The sequence below is a fragment of the Bufo gargarizans genome, chromosome 4, assembly GCF_014858855.1.
Source record: "Bufo gargarizans isolate SCDJY-AF-19 chromosome 4, ASM1485885v1, whole genome shotgun sequence".
Lineage (NCBI taxonomy): Eukaryota > Metazoa > Chordata > Amphibia > Anura > Bufonidae > Bufo > Bufo gargarizans.
The window spans coordinates 536459765-536470440 of record NC_058083.1 but is presented as its reverse complement, the minus strand read 5'-3'; the positions used below and the strand labels follow the sequence as shown (position 1 = coordinate 536470440).

At 46.6% G+C, this 10676-nt stretch overlaps 1 protein-coding gene across 2 annotated transcripts in view; it reads left to right on the top strand.

The window, feature by feature from the left end:
- The first annotated feature begins 704 nt into the window (after positions 1-704).
- The window catches only part of LRFN2 (leucine rich repeat and fibronectin type III domain containing 2), a 536726-nt gene continuing 526754 nt past the window's right edge, over positions 705-10676 (top strand). Inside the window, exon 1 of one of the 2 annotated variants that reach the window (XM_044291683.1) lies at positions 705-1409. The gene's annotated coding sequence lies outside the window, so the exon portion shown is untranslated. Of the gene's footprint in view, positions 1410-2195; positions 2277-10676 lie in introns of those variants that run through there. The other variant, XM_044291684.1, reaches the window with a different exon arrangement.

Here is a 10676-nt window from a genome sequence, read left to right as displayed (position 1 = left end):
TTTGCAAAAAGTTATAAAAATGCCTTAAAACATTCTCTCTCTCTCTCATTATTCTGGCATTTGGCAAATAATAATAATGCTGGTAATCCTAAGTGACCAAAAACAGGAAAGGTTTAATCTGATTTCATGTCAGATATTGAGATGTGTCTTCTTATATAGTGTATGGAAACTTCTGGTAGATACATAGATTTGTTCATCCTGCTCTTCCTGGTTTATGATCTGGCAGCTCCTGAGCGCCTACTGACAGGGACTCCTAACACAAGCTTTCTAGAAAGATCTTTTTACCTGGCAGAGGCGTCTCTGGGGTGTGACCTCTGATCTCTGTACCTTAATACGTTCCTCCACAATTCTAGACTTCACCCCTGAGACCTGCTCAGGACCTTCCGACCCTCCCTGGACCTTCAGGACTGAATATATCTCCTTTAGGCTGGCATCCCTGTGGTGTTCTCCCCCCCCCCCCCACCCCTCCCCACTCCTCCAGCATCTTACATGGATCTTCCATGTCCTGAACAACAAAAAGGGGGATGATACACCTTATTCTCCTCCTCTCCCGAAACCCCCTACCCAAGCGACATTCCCTCCGATGACAAACGTTGAGTGTTGATCTGAGGATTTGGCATGTCAGCCGGTGTCTACACAGGCTTAAGTTTCTATTATTATGCCCGGGATTATCAGGACCGTGCACTGCAAGAGAATTACTGAGCCAATCTGTTTCACCGCCGCGCTCGCCCTTTCGATTCGCACCTAAATTCTCCTTTTTTTAAAAAATAATATGGGTTTTATTTTTGTTTGGTTAAGGTGCTGGGAAATGTGCAATCCCTGAACTATCCAAAGAGAGAGAGAGAGAGAGAAAAATCCCTCCCAGGCTGCTCGAATCCTTCTTCTCTCCTTTCCCAAGCTGTGGAAGGCTCTGCCATCTACAGCACTCAGAGGGGATCAGAGCACATCGCTCGCTTCTTCTCCAGCTTGTCTCTGGCTCGCTGCGTTCTCATCTAGCTCTGCTCTATCCGGTCGTGCCTGGCAGAGAACCTCAGTGCCCACCATGCAGGTGGCAAGCTTAAGACCCACCTAATTACAACATCTAAGGAGCCTTTTTTTTGTTGTCGTCTGGTGGTGGTGGTGGCTTCTCCAAAATCTGGAAGCATCGAAGGGAAGTGAGCGGCTGATGTGCTGGATGCTCTGCAGTTTGGATCTACTGTACTGTGCAAGGAGTCCTCAGGATTCTCCAATGTCTCTCGCTCTTCTCAGGATCCTCTGCTGCTTGGTTGCAATTTCTCCCTGATTTTTTTTGTTGGTCCCTTATTTCGGAGCCGAGGACTGGATTGTGTTCCGGCTGCCTTCCTCTAGGATGCATGGCATGTAAACAGCCTGGATTGTCTCTACACAAGGATACATGTCACTTCTCCAAGGTAAGAGCTTCTTCTCATCTCTACCTTGAGGAAAGCGATTGAAGAAGTTTGAATTGACAATTTTGTGATTTGACTATGAAGGGAGGGGATTCACGATTCGACCTCGGTCTACAGCGGTGGGTATTCTGTGCGGGCAAGCTGAATTATATATATTTTTTTGGGGAGGGGGGGTGGAAACAAATGTTCTATAGGGTTTGTTCAATGATGAAGATGGTAATTAACCCCTTCATGGCTATAGATGGGGTTACGGTGTATGTTATGGCACCTGAGCTGTAAATATATATATGGGGGGAGGGGGGGGGTTCAATGAGATCGGCTGGAGGTGTCAGACACTTTAAGATGACCACAGGCGTGTGGCAGTTCATGTATGTTCTGTGCTCGTTAGTCATAACATGCCATGAAGTGTTATCATGGACGGTATAAGGTTTTAGGTTTTTTACTCATTTTTTTACGCTTATTTTTATTTCTAATGAAGAATAAACATCAGAATATTGAAACTGAGATTTTGTGGTTGTGATCCCCAAAAACTGCAGGTTTATCTTCCATGGATGGTCAGGGGGGCAGCTGTCCGGCACAGGGGTGCTGTGCCCTGAAAGGGTTAACAGTGAGTACATAAGTATTTGGGGTGGGGGATAATGATTTTGGTTGCAGCAAAACAAGAAAATGAATGTGGTGGGGGGGGGGGGGGGGGGGGGTAGAGACCTGTGCAGACAGGATGGAGGAGGCTGCAAGGTCTCTGGGTAGTTTTTGTGATGGTTCCTCGGGTGACAGGAGAGGACTAATCCTTGCCGGGTGGTCTCATCCTTGGAAGCAGATGGGGCGCAGCGAGTCAAGTACATGGCGTATACAAGGTGTGCACTGATACAGGTAAAGGGGGGCAGCGACTCGGAAGGGAGCCTTCTTCACATTGCAGCTCGCCAGTTATCTAAGGAAGATATAAGGAAGGGGGACACGACCCTCGCATATGTTTCTATAGAGTTTAGACCTTTGTGTTAACCCTTCACGCCGCAGGACCATGATATGTGGGTGTAAGTGGCCCCAAATGTATGACTGGTTGTGCATCCTATATCCAGCATGTATGCTCATGTATATGCACTGCACACTCTCTAGGATGTAGCCCTGCGATCACTGGGGCTAGTATACTGGGAGCTAATGGTTTTATTAGAACTGGCTGATTGCTGTGGGCAGAGTGGGGAGAGAGAGCGAGAGAGAGAGAGAGAGTGTGAAAGAGAGCGAGAGAGAGAGCAAGAAAGAGAGAGAGTGTGTGTGTGCGTGAAAGAGAAAAAGAGAGAGAGTGTGTGTGTGCATGAGAGAGAGAGAGGAAGGGAGAGAGAGAAAGAGGGAGAGAGTGAGAAAGAGAGAGAGAGAGAGTGAGAAAGAGAGAGAGAAAGAGAGAGAGTGTGTGTGTGTGTGTGTGTGTGTGCGTGTGTGAGAGAGAGAGAAATAGAGAGAGAGAAAGAGAGAGAGTGTGTGTGTGCATGAGAGAGAGAGGAAGGGAGAGAAAGAGGGAGAGAGTGAGTAAGAGAGAGAGAAAGAGAGAGTGTGTGTGTGTGTGCGTGTGTGAGAGAGAGAGAGGGAGAGAGAGAGTGTGTGTGTGTGCGTGTGTGAGAGAGAGAGAGAGAGAGAAATAGAGAGGGAGAGAGAGTGTGTGTGTGCGTGAGAGAGAAAAAGAGAGAGAGTGTGTGTGTGCATGAGAGAGAGAGAGGAAGGGAGAGAGAGAAAGAGGGAGAGAGTGAGAAAGAGAGAGAGAGAGAGTGAGAAAGAGAGAGAGAAAGAGAGAGAGTGTGTGTGTGTGTGTGTGTGTGTGTGCGTGTGTGAGAGAGAGAGAAATAGAGAGAGAGAAAGAGAGAGAGTGTGTGTGTGCATGAGAGAGAGAGGAAGGGAGAGAAAGAGGGAGAGAGTGAGAAAGAGAGAGAGAAAGAGAGAGTGTGTGTGTGTGTGCGTGTGTGAGAGAGAGAGAGGGAGAGAGAGAGTGTGTGTGTGTGCGTGTGTGAGAGAGACAGAGAGAAATAGAGAGGGAGAGAGAGTGTGTGTGCATGGGAGAGAGAGGAAGGGAGAGCGAGAGAGAGTTGTTACAATGTTGCGAAGTGCATACGTTGATGTTTACATTTACCGGATACAATGTTGATGCCTGTAAATAAATAGTAATCTCTATATAAGCTGCATCCATCAGACTGAGGCTTTATATTTAAAAAAAAAAAACTATTCACAAAATATGGAGCTGAAGATTGAATTCTGCTCCTGAGGAGTTGTGACAGTGAGCTGCACTGTAGATGGACTTTCATGTGGTAAAATTGGCTGCATAGACATCCTCAGGTGCTGGGGGGAGACTGCAGAGGAACTGGGTGGGATGCATCGCACCGTGTCACCAGGGGGCCATTCATGACTATGTGCCCTATATACATTGAACACAGGCTGCTGCCCTCTCTGTACAGACATGATATTTATCCACCATCCATCAGTTGCTTCAGTGCAGAACTGCAACCCTTGGCAGATATGCTGGGACTTGTAGTTCCATGTTAGATTTCTTAACCATGTTCAACAAGTTCACAGAGGGCTCCATGGATCTGCATTCTGCTTGCACTGGTGTTGTAGCCATCGCTTGCTTTGCTGCCACCCTCTATACCTCAGGTCTTCCTGGAATAAGGCAGGACATGTGTAGCAGGTTATGTAGAGAGATAGCAGCCTGGCAGTCACATACTGACACATTTCATTTTCATGTTTGCTTGCTGGAGTCTTCTCCCTGATGCCCCCTAGTGACTAATGTTAGATTGCAGGCGATGGGATGAGCTGAAAAGGCAGTTGACAGAACTGGTCATTTCATCCATATTAATTAAGATATTAAAAATGGGATCACATCATTATTATATGTTATAAAATATATGCAGAATCCGTGGGGTTAATATGGGATTGGTCCCCTCTGATGGAATCACAGCCCCCAAAATTTTAGGAAGATGTTCCACTGGATTTTGGGATTATTTTCCATTGCAAGGTGCAATCTTCCATGAGGGTTTTTGATAAGGTTGGTGTCCCGGCTCTGTGACGATCCTTGTACGTCAATGGGACAGAACACGTGAGATATTTCTGCACAGGATATGGACACACATGATAAAAGCCTCCCCCAAGCCACCCCATGGAGGACCGCCACCACAAAGTCAGAGATTCCTGGAGAATGGAGCACTGACCTGGGGAGAAAGGCCCAAAGCATGGAAGACAGGCCCAGAATGTGTTCTACTCACAAGATAGATAGATAGATAGATGTGAAGGAAAGATGGGAGGAAGAATAGATAGAAGATAGATAATTGTCACGATGGGGAGTGGGGGAAAGTCCCCACCGTACAATGAAGAGCAGATGAGATAGCAACTAGGCCTGGGAGATAGGATAAAGAAGCAGGTCACCTCCTATTGCTTCCCTAATCCTCGCCCTGACTCCTCACCATATGAGCGGACCTGGATGGTACGATGGCTCATACCCAGAAACCTCGGACCCTGAGTCGCCCCTGATATTCCCTCAAATAGAGAAAGAGCTGAGACGACCTGTTCATCCCGGACATGGATGAACAAGAGTCTCACCGGCCTAGCTGCAAGGAAAGGGACAGGCAGTGCACAGCTATAGAATCGGCAGGTAAGAGCCCAAAAACAACACGCATGCTGCACACTGACTTGTGGTTCCCTCTCCGGGGAACCCTGACACCCCCTTTCAGAGGCGACAACAGATAGACAAGGAGGATGTCTAGCAAACATGCTGGACAACAAACACCACCAGACATGTAATAATGAATAGACATCAAACACCAACCCATACCAACAACACCACACATAGAAACATAATAGGAAGGGAAGGCGACACGGGGAAACAACGGGATGACATTGATGTCCCACTAGGAGGCCCTCACACTGGAAGATGGCAAATCCAGACCAGGAGCATAACTCCAGCACACACCAAGGCTGGAGTACAACTGACTCCTGGCCTCCAGCCACAGGCATAAGAAGCACCTAGTGACCACACACAGCCAGGTGGTTAACCCCTCACACACCAGTTAGCGAAGGAACAGGTAAACAGGAGCAGATCACACACACATGCTAATCACCACACGTTGCCCCTGGCATCGGCATGCACAGCAACCAAGACCGTGACACTGCCGTGACAATAATAGATAGGAGATAGATAGATAATAGATAGATAGATAGTATTCGGTAGCTTTCCCCATTGATGTCAGTGAATGAAGCCGCTCACTTCTGGGGAGGATAAGGAGCTGTGATTTATGAAGAAAATGGCACAACCCTCTAATCATGTCCACCCTTCTATGTGTCATACATGTCTATGTGTCATACATGTCTATGTGTCATACATGTCTATGTGTCATACATGTTTCCCTTCATTCCTTGACATTCTGTTGTATATGAAGGATAAACCTTGAAATGACATTTTCTGTCTGTTTCCTGCAGCAGAACATGTGGGTACCGTGCAGACTGATTATGGTAGGATGATAATGAGGGGTGTGATGTCAGTGTTGCCTGTACATAGTATTTGGCGCCGGATCCAGCCTTTACAGCGGTTCTTTCTACCTCGGGCAGATTGGGATGGAAGTCTGAAAGGTCACTGGGATCTGTGGGTGAAGCGTTCAGTGTATTCTGGGATGAGTATTAATGATAATACTACAGTACAGTATTATACAGTGTAATACAATGGAATAATGAATCATGAGTCAGGAGAGGACAGCATGTCACCTGCAGTACCGACTTTTACCACAGCTGCAGAGAGGTATTATTGGTAGGCGTCAATGAAACAGCGCCCCCTATTGATAAGGATGTTACTGATTCAAATGACAGGGAAATATTTAACTGCAATTATAAGAATGGAAATAAAGCCGATATAAAGCTGCAGCCCAGACCTACCCGTGACCCGCCCGAGTCTGTACATCATTTATCAGGAAATGTTTGGCAACTTTCCAATGCCTCGCTTTTACCTTCACATTCTGACCCAGTTCTGCTCACACAGCTGAGGTTTTGCCGCAATTGAATCCAGTCCAGACAATCCTCTGGACTCCAGACCAATAGATTCTGCCTGCACCGATACACTGTACCAGCATTCAGACCAGAACAGCTCACAAAGGATTTTCTAGACCGGATTCAACTGCAGCAACCTCTCAGCTGTGAGATGCATCCGGTCTGTACAGGTTTCAAGCCTTAAGATGTGAACTAAACTGTTTCTGTTCACTGACAATCAGCATAGATCTTGAAAATTCTATACAAAGTCTACTTATCCTTTATAACCCTCTGTCTCTGCTGTGATCTGATAGGCTGCTTGTTGTCTTATTTCTCCTTAGCCCTTCCCAAAGATCATTCCTGGGTTCTGATTTGGTACAGTGTTGTAGCCCCACCCCCGAGGAACCTACTGATGGATTAGGGGCTGTTAGTACACAAAGCTGGAAAACAGGGGCAATCACTCACTATAGATTAGTATTTTTTGCACTTTGCTGACTCTTCTGACTACATCTCAGGGTAATAACCTCCCATAATTTTTCACATCCTCCATTGTCTTTAATGTTTTGCAATTCTTACCTTTATGAAATTTTTCTTGCTATTATTAGCCTGAGAACGCGCCCTGTGTGCCCAGCCGAGCGTGCAACGATATGGGCCACCGTGCAGCCCCAGAATATCACAGGCTGCGGTGTGACTCCCGCGTGGCAGCTTTGTAGCTGCATCTCACCACCTGTCACAATACGGGTCACTGACGCCAGCGCCACCGCGGCTATAGATCATTCTGAGAAGAATCAGAAAAGGTTTCCGCTGAAATATGTGACGCCAGAAAATACCAGCGAGATGGAGGAGCCTAAAAATAACTGCACATTGTCCTGGTGTCTGAAGGTCATTGCCTTAAAGGGGAAGTGTCCAGAAACACCAGGATTTGGTAACAATGTAACAAATTATAACCAGAAATGAACATTATTATAATATCCTAAAAAGTCCCTGTTCAAAACCATACACTGTATATTAGGGTCGAGGCTACTTGCACACTTATGTTGTCCGGCAGAGGAACTGAATACCAGAATTAAACGGATCCGTTTTGATTTTGCACATCAGGATGCATTCGTTGTGCGGTTGTGTGAAATCAAAACGGAAAAAAAAGGATCCGTCACCAAATACATTAAAGGTCAATGACAGTAGGAGCCTAAAAAAACGGATCCCTCACAATTGACACATTGTTTTCAGTGCCAGATTATTATTTTTTTTCCATTTTGATGACTGGAAAACATACTGTTTTCTGTCCGGTCACAAAAGCGGAATGCTGCCGGAACGGAAGGCATCCTGATACATCCTGAACGGATCTCTTTCCGTCCAGAATGCATGAGGACTAAACGTAAACGTTTTTTTCTGGTATGTCCAAACTGCGGCCCTCCAGCTGTTGCAAAACTACAACTCCCAGCATGCCCTAATAGCTGTAAGCTATCCAGGCATGCTGGAAGTTGTAGTTTTGCAACAGCTGGAGGGCCGCAGTTTGGACATGCCTGCTCTATAGTCTATCGTTCTGCTTATACTGTGAATCCTAATACATAAACGGAATGCTAGAGCTACAGTGTAGACTGACACACTAGGCAAAGGGTTTTCTTGGTATTGCCAAAGTATGCCGACCTTTTTTTTTTCCAATCTTGGGCAATTTTTTCTATAAACTGTGTCCGTGTGACTCTACATGTAGGACTGTGAGAGCATCAGAGAAGTGGATGGAGTGGTGGTCACGCGTGGACACTACTGCTGCAGTCGCATGGAGTCCCCCATGTGACTGGGGGTCCGTCCTAGGAGTCAGATCCCATGCGATCAGTCACTCATCCCCTATCTTGTGGTAGGAGATAAGAGGTCTTTTTTTTATGCCAAAACTCCTTTAAGGAACTAAGGGGTGGGCAGGGTGCGAAACATCTGCCCCATCCCCTCTCTAGGACATCCAATTAGACATTAAATCCATTGGTAAAGCTTGTAGTACCCTACGTGACCATCGGGTGTGCTGTGACCTATAAACATGCCCATAAGCAGCAGCAAGACAGTGCGGTATTCTAGAGCACCACCTAGTGGTAGAACGTGTACTGCAAAAGCTTCCATGTTGTCTGTGATAGGCTGCGGATGTTCATGGCACCCAGCAGATACTAACAAGCTGATCTTCTGCAATATATAACAATGTACAAAAAAGACCAAATTCGTAAACCAAACGAACTCTGATCAGTCCCCGTACCTGCTGATTTCGTTGCTTTCTCTAGAAGGATAAGGCTTTTAGCGTCTTCCACTTTCTTCTGCAGACGGATATTACATTTAGTCGATAATGTATCATGTTTTATTAATGGGATGAGCGAGAGATGCTTTTGTGGTTGGGGGGGGCACTAATAACAGTTTTTATAACGAGCTTTGATAAATCACCTTCTTCTGTGACATCCACTGACTTTATGGAGGACTGCTCAGCCGGCTCCAGGTACCACACCTGTTCTGCATTGTTCCCAGGGTCCTACAGGATTTTGGATCATGTCTGTATGGTTCCTTCGGCGGTGCTCCCCTCCCGTATGGTCAGCCATACTGTGTACAAATAATTATACCACATGATGCTGAATGCTATGAGCCATACGGTAGGCTCCCGCAATAGCTGTGCCCTATGTCAGCCAAATAAAACCTCCATACAGCTGCCTAAAGGTCAGCGCTATACAGTCCTGCCACTATAATAATATAATATACAGGACCTGAGTACCGTAGCCATGTCGCACAATGCCAATACCGCCATTTAACATACAGGTCTGGTCGGAGTACCAGAGGGTCCTCCGGGGGCCCAGTCTCTCAAACCAAAGTGGGCCCTAAAGGTCCAGTAGCTAACCACTTTCTATTAGGCCTCATGCACACGACAGTATTTTTTTGCGGTCCGCAAAAAGGGGTTTCGTTGTTCCGTGATCCGTGTCCGTTTTTGTTTCCGTGTGTGTCTTCCTTTATTTTTGGAGGATCTCTAAAAAATCTAAGTCAAGTTTGCCATGCAAATGATAGTAAAAAAACGGACGCGGATGACAATCTTGTGTGCCTCCGTGTTTTTTCACGGAGCCATTGACTTGAATGGGTCCGTAAAAAAAAAATAGGACAGGTCATATTTTTTTCACGGACTGGAAACACGGATCACGGTGCTTTAGCCGAGTTTTCCACGGACCCATTAAAAGTCAATGGGTCCGCAGAAAATCACGGAAAATGGAACAACGGACACGGGACACAACAACGGACGATAGATAGCCGTAATCTCGCGATGCCCGAGCTCGCGCATGAGCAGTGCCGGTATAGTGCTCCTTCCCTGTGCTGGCATCAGCCTCAGGGAAAGAACTGCGCATGCGCGAGCTCACGCATCGCGAGATTACGGCTATCTATTGCTGATGAAAGGAGGAGACATCGGCGGTGCTGGGCTCCTTCACAGGCGGGCGCGGCTGGGCACAAGTAAGGTTCGTACAGCCCCTTGGACACATTCAACACTCATTTACATATCTATAAAATTCTTTTTTTTAAAGAAATTAAAACCACGCAGCCCTATAGGACACATATATTGCGGACATGCTAGCGGCGATCTAGCCGCGCATGTCCGTATCTCTATAGCCCCAAACCTGGTGACAGAATCCCTTTAAGGAAAGTTCCACGCATTGGACTCCCGAACTAGACCTTTCAGATGAGTTCCACGCATCGGACTCGCGGCGTGAGTATGCGGCAGCTCCCGTCCTGACCGCCCGGCAGTGCCGGGGTCGCATAGCAATATACTGATTTATGATGCTATGTAACCCTTAGAGGTCTGGAATGTATTGGATACCACTGACATAATGTTGTCAGTGTTATCCAATATATTACAGAACTGTAAGGGTTACATAGCATCATAAATCAGTATAATACTATGCGACACCGTCAGTGCCGGGCGGTCAGGACGGGAGCTGCCGCATACTCACGCCGCGAGTCCGAAAGCCGCCTAAAGTCTAGTTATTTAACTCAAAACCTATCAGACATTATTGATAATACAGGGCTTGGGCCCCAAGAATGATCTCTGGTGGGTCCAAGGCATCCCAGTCCGACACTGGCCACATAACAGCAAAGTTCTGCAACTATCTCATAGACTTTGAGCTTTGAATCCTCTCCTTCTTCAAGATCCCTGCTTGCTGTCAGTGAATGTGACAACAGTTTACAGTAACCCTGTGCACAGCTCCTCCTGCTCTCAGATGAGACGTGGATACAATTGTATCCAGTCCGAACAAATAAACATCCTGC